Source organism: Humulus lupulus, chromosome 2 (genome assembly GCF_963169125.1).
Source record: "Humulus lupulus chromosome 2, drHumLupu1.1, whole genome shotgun sequence".
NCBI lineage: Eukaryota > Viridiplantae > Streptophyta > Magnoliopsida > Rosales > Cannabaceae > Humulus > Humulus lupulus.
Window position 1 is genome coordinate 155,213,389 of NC_084794.1, and position 12,432 is coordinate 155,225,820.

The window sequence follows — 12,432 nt, forward strand, 5'->3', positions numbered from 1 at the left end:
CATGCACAAACACAGAGACTCAAGCTCTAAACGATATCATACTCAGTATACAAAGCATGTCCTAATCACATGTTTCTCGTGCATCACATACATTATGTTTAACAATCCAACATGCACCAATAATAGCCATGCATGTCACATTTAATAACCAACCAACATGCATCAATAATAGCCATACATGTCACATTTAATAATCATTCAACATGCATCAATAATAGTTGTTGCGAAATTTTAAGCTATGCAAGTGCACACAGTCGCAATTTGTAATAATATGGTAAAAACCAAGTATCGTCCTCAAGGACTGAATTCTCAATTACCAGTCAGTTAATTTCTCTGTCTATTTGATCAATTTGAATTCTTGATTCTTATAGACACAGCAAAAGAAACTATAATATTCAGAAACAATAATTAAAAATTAAATAAAATAACAATTAATAACAAAACCTTGGATTAACTTCACTGTAAAACAATTAGGAATCCTATTCTTCTCTACTATCCACTCTATTAATCTTTAATGCAATTACTACTGAGACTCTTCTTCATTGAAATGATAGGTTTGCAAAAGTGTTAACTATTCGAGTTAAGAAATAGAAAACTCGACCTAGTGTGAATTCCCTATATTTCTATGGTAAATTCAAACATTAGGAAGCAGTGAATACAACCCTTAATCACATAAACCAATTTGACACTCTCGTTCTAAATTGAAATCTATGTCTATTCAATTTTAGCATATTCAAATCTCACTTTTCAGATTTTTGATTCAAATTCGTAAATCATATGTAAAAGATGCGCAGTCAAATACATACACAATAAACACAAATTGAATAGATTTCAGATGAAGAGGAAATAGATAAATGCATTAAATCATAATAGAGTTTCAAGAGAGTCAATTAGAAAACCTAAACAGAAATTTAGTTCATAAACATGACTAAATCAAACATAAACATAGAATCAAAAGATAAAGAAAAAGAAAAAGAACTCTGAATTTTCTTATTGTTTCTTCTCTAGCCTCCTTGCTTAATCTGATCTCCACCTCTAAAAACGTCAATAAAGAAGTTTTTATAGACCCTAATTCATTTTTTGCATGAAAAGACAAGATTACCCCTGAAAATTCCCCTAAATTGTGTTTCCGTACGGACCCTAGCGCTGGGGCGCTACGGGATAACGCTGAGGCGCTGAAAATAAGTCTCAAAACACGTTTCTGGAAAATTGATGGCGCTGGGGCGCTGAAATGTGGTGTCTAGGCGCTATAACCCGCATCAAAATATGCTCTCTGTTTCTCGGCAGCGCTGGGGCGCTGGTTTGTAGCGCTGGGGCGCTACTTTGCACAGAATAAAACTAACTCGTTTTGAACAGCTAGCAGCGTCAGCTCATCGTATTTTGATCATAACTCCTTCAATATAACTCCGAATTGAACGATTTAAAAAGATGTGGAAAGCTTAGAGAAATATCTACAACTTCGTTTTCTAGACATGTTTCCAGAAAATGATTAAATCTTTGTCAAAATGTGGCATAAAGTCTCAGACTTGCGTTATAGAACATAAACGACGTGTGTTGAGCCTCTTTAATGTAGTATCTTCCACACATGATGTCTTGAAACTCCACAATCAACACTAAATCCATCTTATTCATCAGTTTTAACATGTTTCTTCTCATTTCACTCCATATTATATAGTTGACCATTAAAACCTGAAACAAGAAGAAAACAAGCATAAATCTGCACTAAACAATCCTAAATAACTAAAAACACAACCTAAAACGATCCCTAAAACAAACCTAAAATGAGCCTAACAAATTCCCCCAAACTTAACCTTTACTCGCCCTCGAGTAAAGAACTCCAAACAACCCTAAAAAACCTAAACAACCAAACAAAAACAAATCAAGTTGACAACAACAAATTAAGCTTCCAAATTATGTATGTCTTGCTCGTATAGTTTTCAGAAAAAGAATACAACCATAATGATAATCCAGAATTTTGATCAAAATATTTCTTCAACTCACTCAAATCAAAACAAATATATGCTCTCCTAATCATGATAAATAAATAACATGCATTTGAATCCATTTAAACTTACCAAATTTCTCACCACAAACCATCAAATCTTATTATCTCATATGCTTGCTTCACCGACTACTCTCCACTAATATAGACAACACAAGCCCAAGAATCAATAGGACTTTTATAGCTTATAACAATAGGCTTAGGCATAGGTAGATGAAATGTCATTTAAGCTCAAAATTACCATAAGCATACAAACCATACGGACCAAACTTGATATCCACATTATAGCCCAAAGACAATCCCAATATATATATTTGGTTTTCTTCTTAGATTGAGAAAATTCACACTTACATTTCAAATTAATTTTTTTTTTAGAATATTTTCTCAATCTATTTTTATTCAAATTCTCTTTTTTTTTTTTTTTTTATAACACCCAATCCACAATACATACCATTACAAAACCACTCCCCAATCATCATTCACTTATATGCTCATGGTAATTATTCATGGGAAAGTAACATTATAACGCCTTTCAGGTAGGCTCAAAATAGGTGTCACAACAAAGAATTTAACGTAAGGCTCAAAAAGAAGGAAACTAGGGATTAAATTAATCAAGGTTGGCTTGAAAGGCCCAATCGTTCCAAAAATGGCCTAAATCACCTTCCTAAACATGCATTATCTAGGATTTGGTCTCGAGTAGCAAGCAAGCAAGTTCTAAGCATAATCATCCATCTTTCCTTGAACCAAAATTTAGCAAGCATAAATATCATCAAATGCACAAAATTTATCTAAAAAATCATGATCAAGCTCTCACATATTTACATGGACCCAAGCAACTCAAAGAAATATTCAACCAAGCACACAGATTTGGTTCAATTTTTATGGCTTTCATTTCATCAACTATATGAGCAATTCTTTCATTCATTATCATCAGCTAATCATTATCAACTCGACTGATCAAACATTCTAAACACCCTAGACACAACACATCCTATAAGAAAAACTACATAATAAAAAAAAACAAAAACTATTACAGAAAACATACGCAATAAAAAAACGCAACAAAGCTCTTCCCCCAAACTTATAGAATACATTGTCTCCAGTGTACAAATATAAGAAAAGAGAAGAAACTTACCAGGACGACAACACGAGCGTCAAAAGGGAGGAGGCGATGGAGGAGCCAGAGATGGAGGATATGGTGGAGGATAAGAAAAATAATGGGTGTCTGCCTCATTCATCGGCCAACGCTGCACTAAGCTATTCAAACGATCCACATGAGTAAGCTCATAAGCATGTTGCTGATTCATGTACATGTGCATATTCTGGTGAGACTGGATGAGATATTGATTTTGTTGCATAATGTAGTCCAACCGATTAGAAGTTCCTTGTGGTCCTAAGTCGATAGGATCCCCGATAGCAACCAATAATGGATCAACATGCATAGGATCAGCTGGTGGAGGCTCCATTTGCTCGTCTCGGGCTGGGATGTCTGGTCGACGTTGCCTTACTGCCCGAGGTCGTGGGGCTAGTGCAACAGTGGGAAGAGGATATTCTGCCACAATAGCACGGGTAATAGGAGCAGAAGGCTCCTCTGGAATATCAGTGGTATACTCAGGCACATTATGAGCTCGACATAAATCAGTAATAAAAAAACCATGCCCAAGACCTCCCATTGTAGTGCCCCGAGATATATGTTTTAAACTTGTAGGAATAGCACACCCAAGATCCAAAGAAAACCATTTCATTATCGCATAAACCATAAGAGCACGCTGCACAGGAATGGTGGAAAATGACTCATGGGAAGGAGACGACAACAAACAAAATATGTCCATGCACGAGCCTCCCGATTCATTGGACACAATGGCATAGTTTGAGGCACCCCATTCTTCATAGTCCATTGAGCCCCTGGAAAACACACTGTAGCAACCACCTCATCATAATCAATGTCATTTTTCAAAAAATTATAATATTGGTCATCCGCATCTTGTAAAGGAGTAGTCTCAAAAATAGCATTAACCGAACGACGATTGACTTTTACCTCTAACAAAGACTTCATTTTGCGAATCTTGTGGAAAATTAGCATAAAACTCATAGACCAGGGACTTGTTAACATCAGTCAAATTTCCCTTCACAAAAGTAGCCCAGCCTCTACGTGCTATGTTAGCCCGTATAGGCTCATAAATCGGATCCTCATATGGCTCACGTTGAAACTCCATGCCTCTTTCAGGAATCAATATCTTACGACACAATTTTTCATATATGTTTGCTGCATCTTTACTAACAAAACGATCATTATCATATTCCGGTGGAGGCGAGGGGTCCTTACGACGCCTAGATGATGATGCTCCAGTATTCCTTGTCTTAGGTCCCATTGCACACTAATCACAACCTTTTCAGTCAAACAACAACCAACCAATACACCACTAACCCACAAAAAAATTTCACAACAATTCTACCCAAATTTCATCCGCACCTCCCCTTATTTTTCTTCCTTTCCCAAAACAATAGTAATGCAGAATATACTCCACCAGCAAATATAATCACAATGATACACCAAAATCCTAAAGTGCTCATCCACAACTTTCAAATTCACCCCAAACTTTGCTTAATAGAGATTAAAATTGAAAAATAAAGGAAGGGACCTTACTTGATGATAATCCATAAGCAAAAAGTTGTGATGATGAGTCCACAAACAAAATCCCCATCAGAATAGCAGTAATTTTCAGATTTGAAATTAGGGCTTGAATGTAGAATAAATGGCGTAGATTTTTAGAGTTGAATTTGAGTGGAATAAAGAGGTGGTTAGGGAAGAAGAAGAAGAAAATAATTTGGGGTAAAATTCGAAAAAAATTGGGTTTTTTTAAAAACTGGAGCCGAGGTAGCGCTGAGGCACTGGATATGGCGCCTAGGTGCTACCTCGAAAAATTTTCTAGGGCTCTCGGGTTCGTCTTAGCGCTGGGGAGCTGCCTTTGGGCGCCTAGGCACTGTGTGAAAAAAAAAATCTGGGCACTTTCTGGGTTAAGCAGCGCTGGGGCGCTACCTTATGGCGGCTAGGCGCTGTCTGGGAATTTTTCTGGGGGTCCTCTCTGACTTGAGCAGCGCCGGGGTGCTGGTTTGTAGCGCCTAGGCGCTGCCTCCTGATACAAATCTTCATTTTTTTTTTCACGCTTTTCACGGTTTAACTTACAAAATAATAATAATAATAAAATTATTGTCCAAAATAATAAAAACCAAATCAACACTTAAAATTGTTCAAAACTAAAACAAAACAACTAAAAGCATGGGATGCCTCCCAAAAGCGTTGTCTTTAACGTCTTGTAGCCGGACGCTGAACTGTTTCTCAAGGATTCTTCAAATAAATCACTGACTTGGCATGACCAATTTGACCATCCAAGTAAGGCTTCAATCTCTGACCATTGACCTTAAAAGAATCACCTGAGTTGCCCTGAACTTCCACAGAACCATATGGAAAGACCCGAACAATAGTGAATGGTCCTGACCATCTTGACTTCAATTTGCCAGGAAAAAGTCTCAATCTAGAATTAAAAAGAAGTACCTTCTGCCCTGGTTGGAACTCTTTCCTGACTAAGTTCTTGTCATGCCAAGCCTTTGTTCTCTCTTTATAAATCCTTGCGTTTTCATAAGCCTCATTTCTGAACTCATCAAGTTCATTCAGTTGCAACAACCTTCGTTCACTGGCTGCACTCCAATCAAAATTCAACTTTTTCATAGCCCAGAATGCCCTATTCTCCAACTCAACTGGTAAATGACACGCTTTACCAAACACCAACCTGTAAGGAGACATACCTATTGGTGTTTTGAATGCAGTTCTGTAGGCCCAAATCGCATCATCTAACTTCTTCGACCAATTTTTTCTCGAACTGTCAACGGTCTTCTCAAGGATACTTTTGATTTCTCTGTTTGAAATCTCAGCTTGCCCATTTGATTGAGGATGGTAAGGCAAAGCTTTTCGATGATATACTCCATAATGAGCCAGTAATGCATCAAGTTATTTATTCACAAAGTGTTTCCCTTCATCACTAATAAGTGCTCGGGGAGTGCCAAATCTAGTAAAAATATGTTTATGAAGAAAATTAAGCACAATTTTACCGTCATTGGCTCTAGTTGCTGCAGCCTCCACCCATTTAGATACATAATCGACTGCCAATAGAATATATTCATTGTTGTAAGATGGTGGAAAAGGCCCCATGAAATCAATGCCCCATACATCAAAAAGTTCCACTTCAAGAATTCCATGTAAAGGCATCTCATTTCTCCTCGAGATATTACCAGTTCGCTGACATCTATCACAAGCCTTGACAAAAGCATTAGCATCTTTGAATAATGAAGGCCAATAGAAACCACTTTGTAATACCTTGGCTGCCGTTCTAGATGCACCAAAGTGCCCACCACATTGTTGAGTGAGACAATGGTTGAGAATTGACTGCATCTCTTCTTCAGGAACACACCGTCTGATAATTTGATCCACACAATGCCTATAGAGAATAGGCTCCTCCCAATAGTAATGTTTCACCTCGAAAAAGAATTTCTTTAATTGCTGCTTCGACATTTCAGGAGGCACAATCTTGGCAACCAAGAAGTTCACTATGTCAACAAACCAAGGGACAGCTAATTTCTCACTTACCCCAAACAACTGCTCATCAGGAAAGTAATCATTGATTTGCACTGCTTTCTTATTTTCAGTCTCCTCCACTTCAAGTCTAGAGAGGTGGTCAGCTACCACATTCTCGCTGCCCTTCTTGTCACGAATTTCCATGTCAAATTCTTGAAGTAAAAGAATCCATCTAATCAGTCGGGGCTTGGCATCTTTCTTTGACATCAAGTATTTAATGGCATAGTGATCAGTGTAGACAATCACTTTATTACCAATCAGATACGGTCTAAATTTATCACAGGAAAACACAATAGCTAGCAACTCTTTTTCTGTAGTAGCATAATTCAGTTGAGCATCATTTAGAGTCCAACTAGCATAATAAATAGACCTGAATACCTTGTCAATTCGCTGTCCCAAAACTGTCCCCACTGCATAGTCACTAGCATCACACATCAACTCAAAAGGCAATTCCCAATTTGGAGCTATCACAATTGGAGCAGAAATAAGCTTTTCTTTCAAGAAGTTGAAATCCTTCAAACATTAATCATTAAAATCAAAGACAACTCCATTCATAAGCAGATTCGAGAGAGGCTTGGACACTTTAGAGAAATCTTTTATGAATCTTCGATAGAACCCAGCATGACTAAGAAAACTTCTTACACCTTTGACTGAAACTGGTGGAGGAAGCTTTTCAATGGTAGAAATTTTTGCTCTATCAACCTCAATTCCCTCACTCGAAATTTTATGGCCAAGAACAATCCCCTCTTTTACCATAAAATGGTATTTGTCCCAATTCAACACCAGATTTGCCTTCTCACAATCTATTCAACGCGTTCTCCAAGTTACCCAAACAGAGGTCAAATGATGAGCCAAAAACAGAGAAATCATCCATGAATATCTCAATACACCTTTCTACCATATCTGAAAATATGGCCATCATGCACCGTTGAAATGTTGTAGGGGCATTACATAGTCCAAATGGCATTCTCCTAAAAGCAAATGTGCCATAAGGACATGTAAAAGTTGTTTTCTCTTGATCCTCTGGCGCAATAGCGATCTGATGATACCCTGAATACCCATCCAAGAAACAGTAGTAGTTATGGCCTGCCAGTCTGTCAAGCATTTGATCAAGGAAAGGCAAAGGAAAATGATCCTTCCTTGTTGCCATGTTGAGCTTGCGGTAATCTATACAAATCTGCCACCCCGTTACAGTTCTTGTTGGAATGAGTTCATTGTTTTCATTTTTTACCACTGTCATACCACCCTTGTTAGGTACCACTTGCACAGGGCTCACCCATGCGCTATCAGAAATTGGGTAGATCACCCCAACGTCCAACCATTTAAGAATCTGCTCAAGTACGACTTCCTTCATGGCTGGATTGAGTCTTCTCTGGGCCTCTATGGATGGCTTGTTATTCTCCTCCAATAAGATTTTTTGCATTACTGTCGATGGGCTTATTCCTCTAATATCTGCCAAGGTCCACCCAATGGCCAATTTATGCTCCCTTAAAACCCTCAACAGTTTCTCCAATTCTATCTTTGACAGGTCAGCTGACACAATGACAGGTAAAGTTTCATTCTCTCCCAAGTATGCATATCGCAAATGATCTGGAAGAACCTTCAATTCCAGCTGCGGTGGCTGCTGAATGGATGTTAGCGGTTTATCAGGTGCGTCTGCTAATTCTTGAAACTTCTTCCAGTATGGCAGGAAGGAATTGATCCAGTTTACACAATCTGCTATCTCAGCATCGTCATCGTCGACCTCATCACCTAATAGAACTGCCTCTAAGGCATCACTATTCATCCTTCTCTTCGAGACTGCCTTCTCTATCACATCCACACTATAGCAACTGTCACTAGCCATCGATACTTCATGGCCTTGAAGACATTAAAGACCACCTCTTCTCCTTGAACTCTAAGCTTAAGCTCTCCCTTTTGAACATCAAAAAGAGGTTGACCTGTGGCTAGAAATGGTCTGCCGAGAATAATAGGTACATCTGTATCCTCCTCCATGTCCAGAACGATAAAGTCAGCTGGAAATATAAACTTATCCACTTTCACAAGAACATCTTCAATAATACCCCGTGGATGTGTCACCGATCGGTCTGCTAGTTATAGAGTGACAGTTGTTGGTTTTGCCTCCCCCAAACCAAGTCTTCTAAACACAGATAAGGGCATCAGATTAATACTCGTCCCCAGATCACATAAAGTGTGTTTGCATTCAAATTTGCGAATGGTGCAAGGTATGGTGAAGCTCCCCGGATCTCTCAGCTTTTGGGGTAACTTTCTCTGTAATATCGCGCTGCACTCTTGAGTGAGTGCTACCGCCTCATAGTCTTCCATCCTCATTTTTTTGGACAGAATCTCCTTCATGAATTTCACATAGCTGGGCATCTGCTCCAAGGCCTCAGCAAAGGGAATATTTATATGCAGCTTTTTAAACACCTCTAAAAACTTAGAAAATTGTTTATCCAGTGTAGTCTTTCTAAGCCTCTGAGGATATGGAACTCGAACTGGCTGCTCATTAACAACTGGCGGACTCTTTTCTGAAAGCTGGTGGTCTTCAGTAACCTTTGCTGAATCAAACTGTTCACCCATCTCTCCATTCTGAACCACTGCCTGTGGAGATCTAGACTGCTCAGTTTGCTTCCCACTCCTCAAAGTAATTTCCTGAACTTGCTCCTTAGGGTTGACTTCAGTATTACCAGGAAAATTTCCTTGCGGTCTGTTATTAAGCATATTAGCCAACTGCCCTACATGAGTTTCCAGGTTTTTGATAGAAGATCTAGTCTCTTTCATAAACTGAGTTTGAGTATTGGTGAGGGTCAATAATGCAGCTTGCAGTTCATTAGGCCTTTCAGGTGGAGCTTGATTCATGGATTGTTGAGGCCTAGGCTGTTGTGATGAAGAGGCTTGATGCATTGGTGGCTGAGGCATATTTTTCTGAATTTGACCCTGAAACTGAGGTTGCTGGCCTTGATTATTCCTCCAAGAAAAATTAGGATGATTTCGCCACCCAGGATTGTAAGTATTGGAGAATGGATTATTGAATGGCCTCTGAAAGTTTCCCACCGCTTGAACCTGAGCTTGATCCATCGAAGTGTTATTATTCATACTGATAGGGCACTGATCAATAGAGTGAGAACCACCACAAATTTCACACCTAGCTGCCATTTGAACCACATTAGCAGATACAGTGCTCTGTTGTAACTGTTTTGTCAAGGAGGCTACTTGTGTTGTTAGAACAGTGATTGCATCCAGCTCATGCACCCCAGCTACCTTTCTGACCCCCGATGATCTTTCCTCAGACCACTGATGATTATTTGTGGCCATGTCCTCCAACAGCTCATAAGCACCAGTTGCACTCTTGCTCAAAAAAGTACCACCCGCTGCAGCATCAATAACAGTTCTAGTAGTAGGACATAAACCATGATAAAAATTATGCACTAACATCCACTGTTCAATGCCATGATGAGGACATCTTCTCAAAAGTTCTTTGAACCGTTCCCAAGCTTCATACAATGATTCTCCATCATTCTGGCAAAAATTATTGATTTCTCCCCTCAATTTAGCAGCTTTGGACAGAGGGAAGAATTTTGACAAAAACTTCTGAGCCAAAACTTGCCAGGTAATAATAGAGTTCGGTTGCAAAGAGTTCAGCCAACTTTTAGCTCTATCCCTCAGAGAAAATGGGAAAAGCCTAAGTTTAATAGCGTCATCACTCACCCCATTGTATTTAAAAGTTCCACACAGCTCCAGAAAATTAGAAAAATGGGTGTGAGGATCTTCAGAAGGCAACCCATTAAATTGAACAGAGGATTGCACCATTTGTAGAATAGCTGGCTTGATCTCAAAATTGTTAGCCTCTACAGCTGGTGGGCGTATACTGTTTTGTACTCCCGTCAGAGTGGGCAGTACATAGTCTCTCAAGCTCCTCTCAGCATTGTTCTGAGCCTGGCCCCCTTGTGCAATTCCAGGAATTAAAACATTCCTGTCACCCCCATCATTCTGTGCCATCTTCACATATTTCTGGGCTTCCCTCTTGTTCTTTCTATTTTGCTTGCATGACTTTTCAATCTCAGGATTCAAAGGAACAAGACTGTCTGCTCCTCTTCTGCTTCGCATATAACACAATTCACCTGAGATAGACAAATTAAGCAACTAAACAGGTTAAAAACAAGAGAAATTATAATCAAATTAGAATAAAAATTAATCAGACTGATATTGATAATTTTTTTCAGTCCCCGGCAACGGCGCCAAAAACTTGTTGCGAAATTTTAAGCTATGCAAGTGCACACAGTCGCAATTTGTAATAATATGGTAAAAACCAAGTATCGTCCTCAAGGACTGAATTCTCAATTACCAGTCAATTAATTTCTCTTTCTATTTGATCAATTAGAATTCTTGATTCTTATAGACACAGCAAAAGAAACTATAATGTTCAGAAACAATAATTAAAAATTAAATAAAATAACAAATAATAGCAAAACCTTGGATTAACTTCACTGTAAAACAATTAGGAATCCTAATCATCTCTACTATCCACTATATTAATCTTTAATGCAATTACTACTGAGACTCTTCTTCATTGAAATGATAGGTTTGCAAAAGTTTTAACTATTCGAGTTAAGAAATGGAAAACTCGACCTAGTGTGAATCCCCTATATTTCTATGGTAAATTCAAACAATAGGAAGCAGTGAATACAACCCTTAATCACATAAACCAATTTGATACTCTCATTCTAAATTGAAATCTATGTCTATTCAATTTTAGCATATTCAAATCTCACTTTTCAGATTTTTGATTCAAATTCGTAAATCATATGTAAAAGATGCGCAGTCAAATACATACACAATAAACACAAATTGAATAGATTTCAGATGAAGAGAAAATAGATTGTAACGACCCAAATTCGCTAATAAGGCTTAAGGGCCTTGATTAGTGTGCCAGGAGGGCATTACTGGAATAATTGTGATTTAATGAATAATTATGTGTTTAATACTGTTTATGTGATAATTGAATATATTATGTGGTAATATGATCTATGTTATATGTGTGAGAACCACATTATTATGTGGACAGGTTCGCTGAGGATGACTCAAGACGATTCTAGGGCCAGATAGTGGGAAAAGTCACAACGGGGTTTAAGATATGACTTTGGAGAAGTCGGGGATACTTTTAGATAGCGAATAGGGATTTGGGTTATCGGGACATGAAAATAAATATATGGAGATATATTTAAGGTTAGGATGTCTAGGCGGAAATAATGGGAGATTTTACCATTTTGGCCTCGGGGACGGTTCCGGCACCCCGAGCCTCGGGATTAGCATAACACGTGAGACAGACTTAAGGAAGCCTTTAGAAGAAAAACATAAACCGACTTAATTTAGGCTCAGCTCTCTCTCTCTCACGCTTAAGGGAAACAAAGGGGAAAACCAAGGGAAGAAAACACAGTAAATCAAAGGGGAAACAAGCTGGAATTCTTGGTTTTGAGGTGAGGAATTGAAGGTCTAGTTCAGGGGTTTGTCAAGCACTAGAACAGGGATTAAGGTAAGCATCTAAACATCTTTTCTGTGGTTGAATTCTGTGCTCTAGTTGGATTTTTGGTTAAGTGTTGAAACCAATATAGCTTTGGTGTTTTAAGGCAGAATTAAAGAAGGGAACTTGGGGACCTAGCTTGGCTACAGCTTGGTGAAGTGGTTCTACAGCAAAGGTGAGTTCTAACTCCAAGTTTAGAGGTTTTAGATTGAGTTTGGTGGCTGGTTTGTGTGTGTTTTAGCATTTGGGTTTCAGAAATTGAAAGGAAGAGATTGG

General features: G+C 38.4%; 1 non-coding gene across 1 annotated transcript; it reads left to right on the forward strand.

Annotated features, from left to right (window-relative positions):
* Nucleotides 1-10,080: 10,080 nt before the first annotated feature.
* LOC133820536 (small nucleolar RNA R71) lies at nt 10,081-10,187 on the forward strand. The gene has a single exon (XR_009886943.1). It is a non-coding gene; the product is annotated as a small nucleolar RNA R71 (small nucleolar RNA).
* Nucleotides 10,188-12,432: the final 2,245 nt, after the last annotated feature.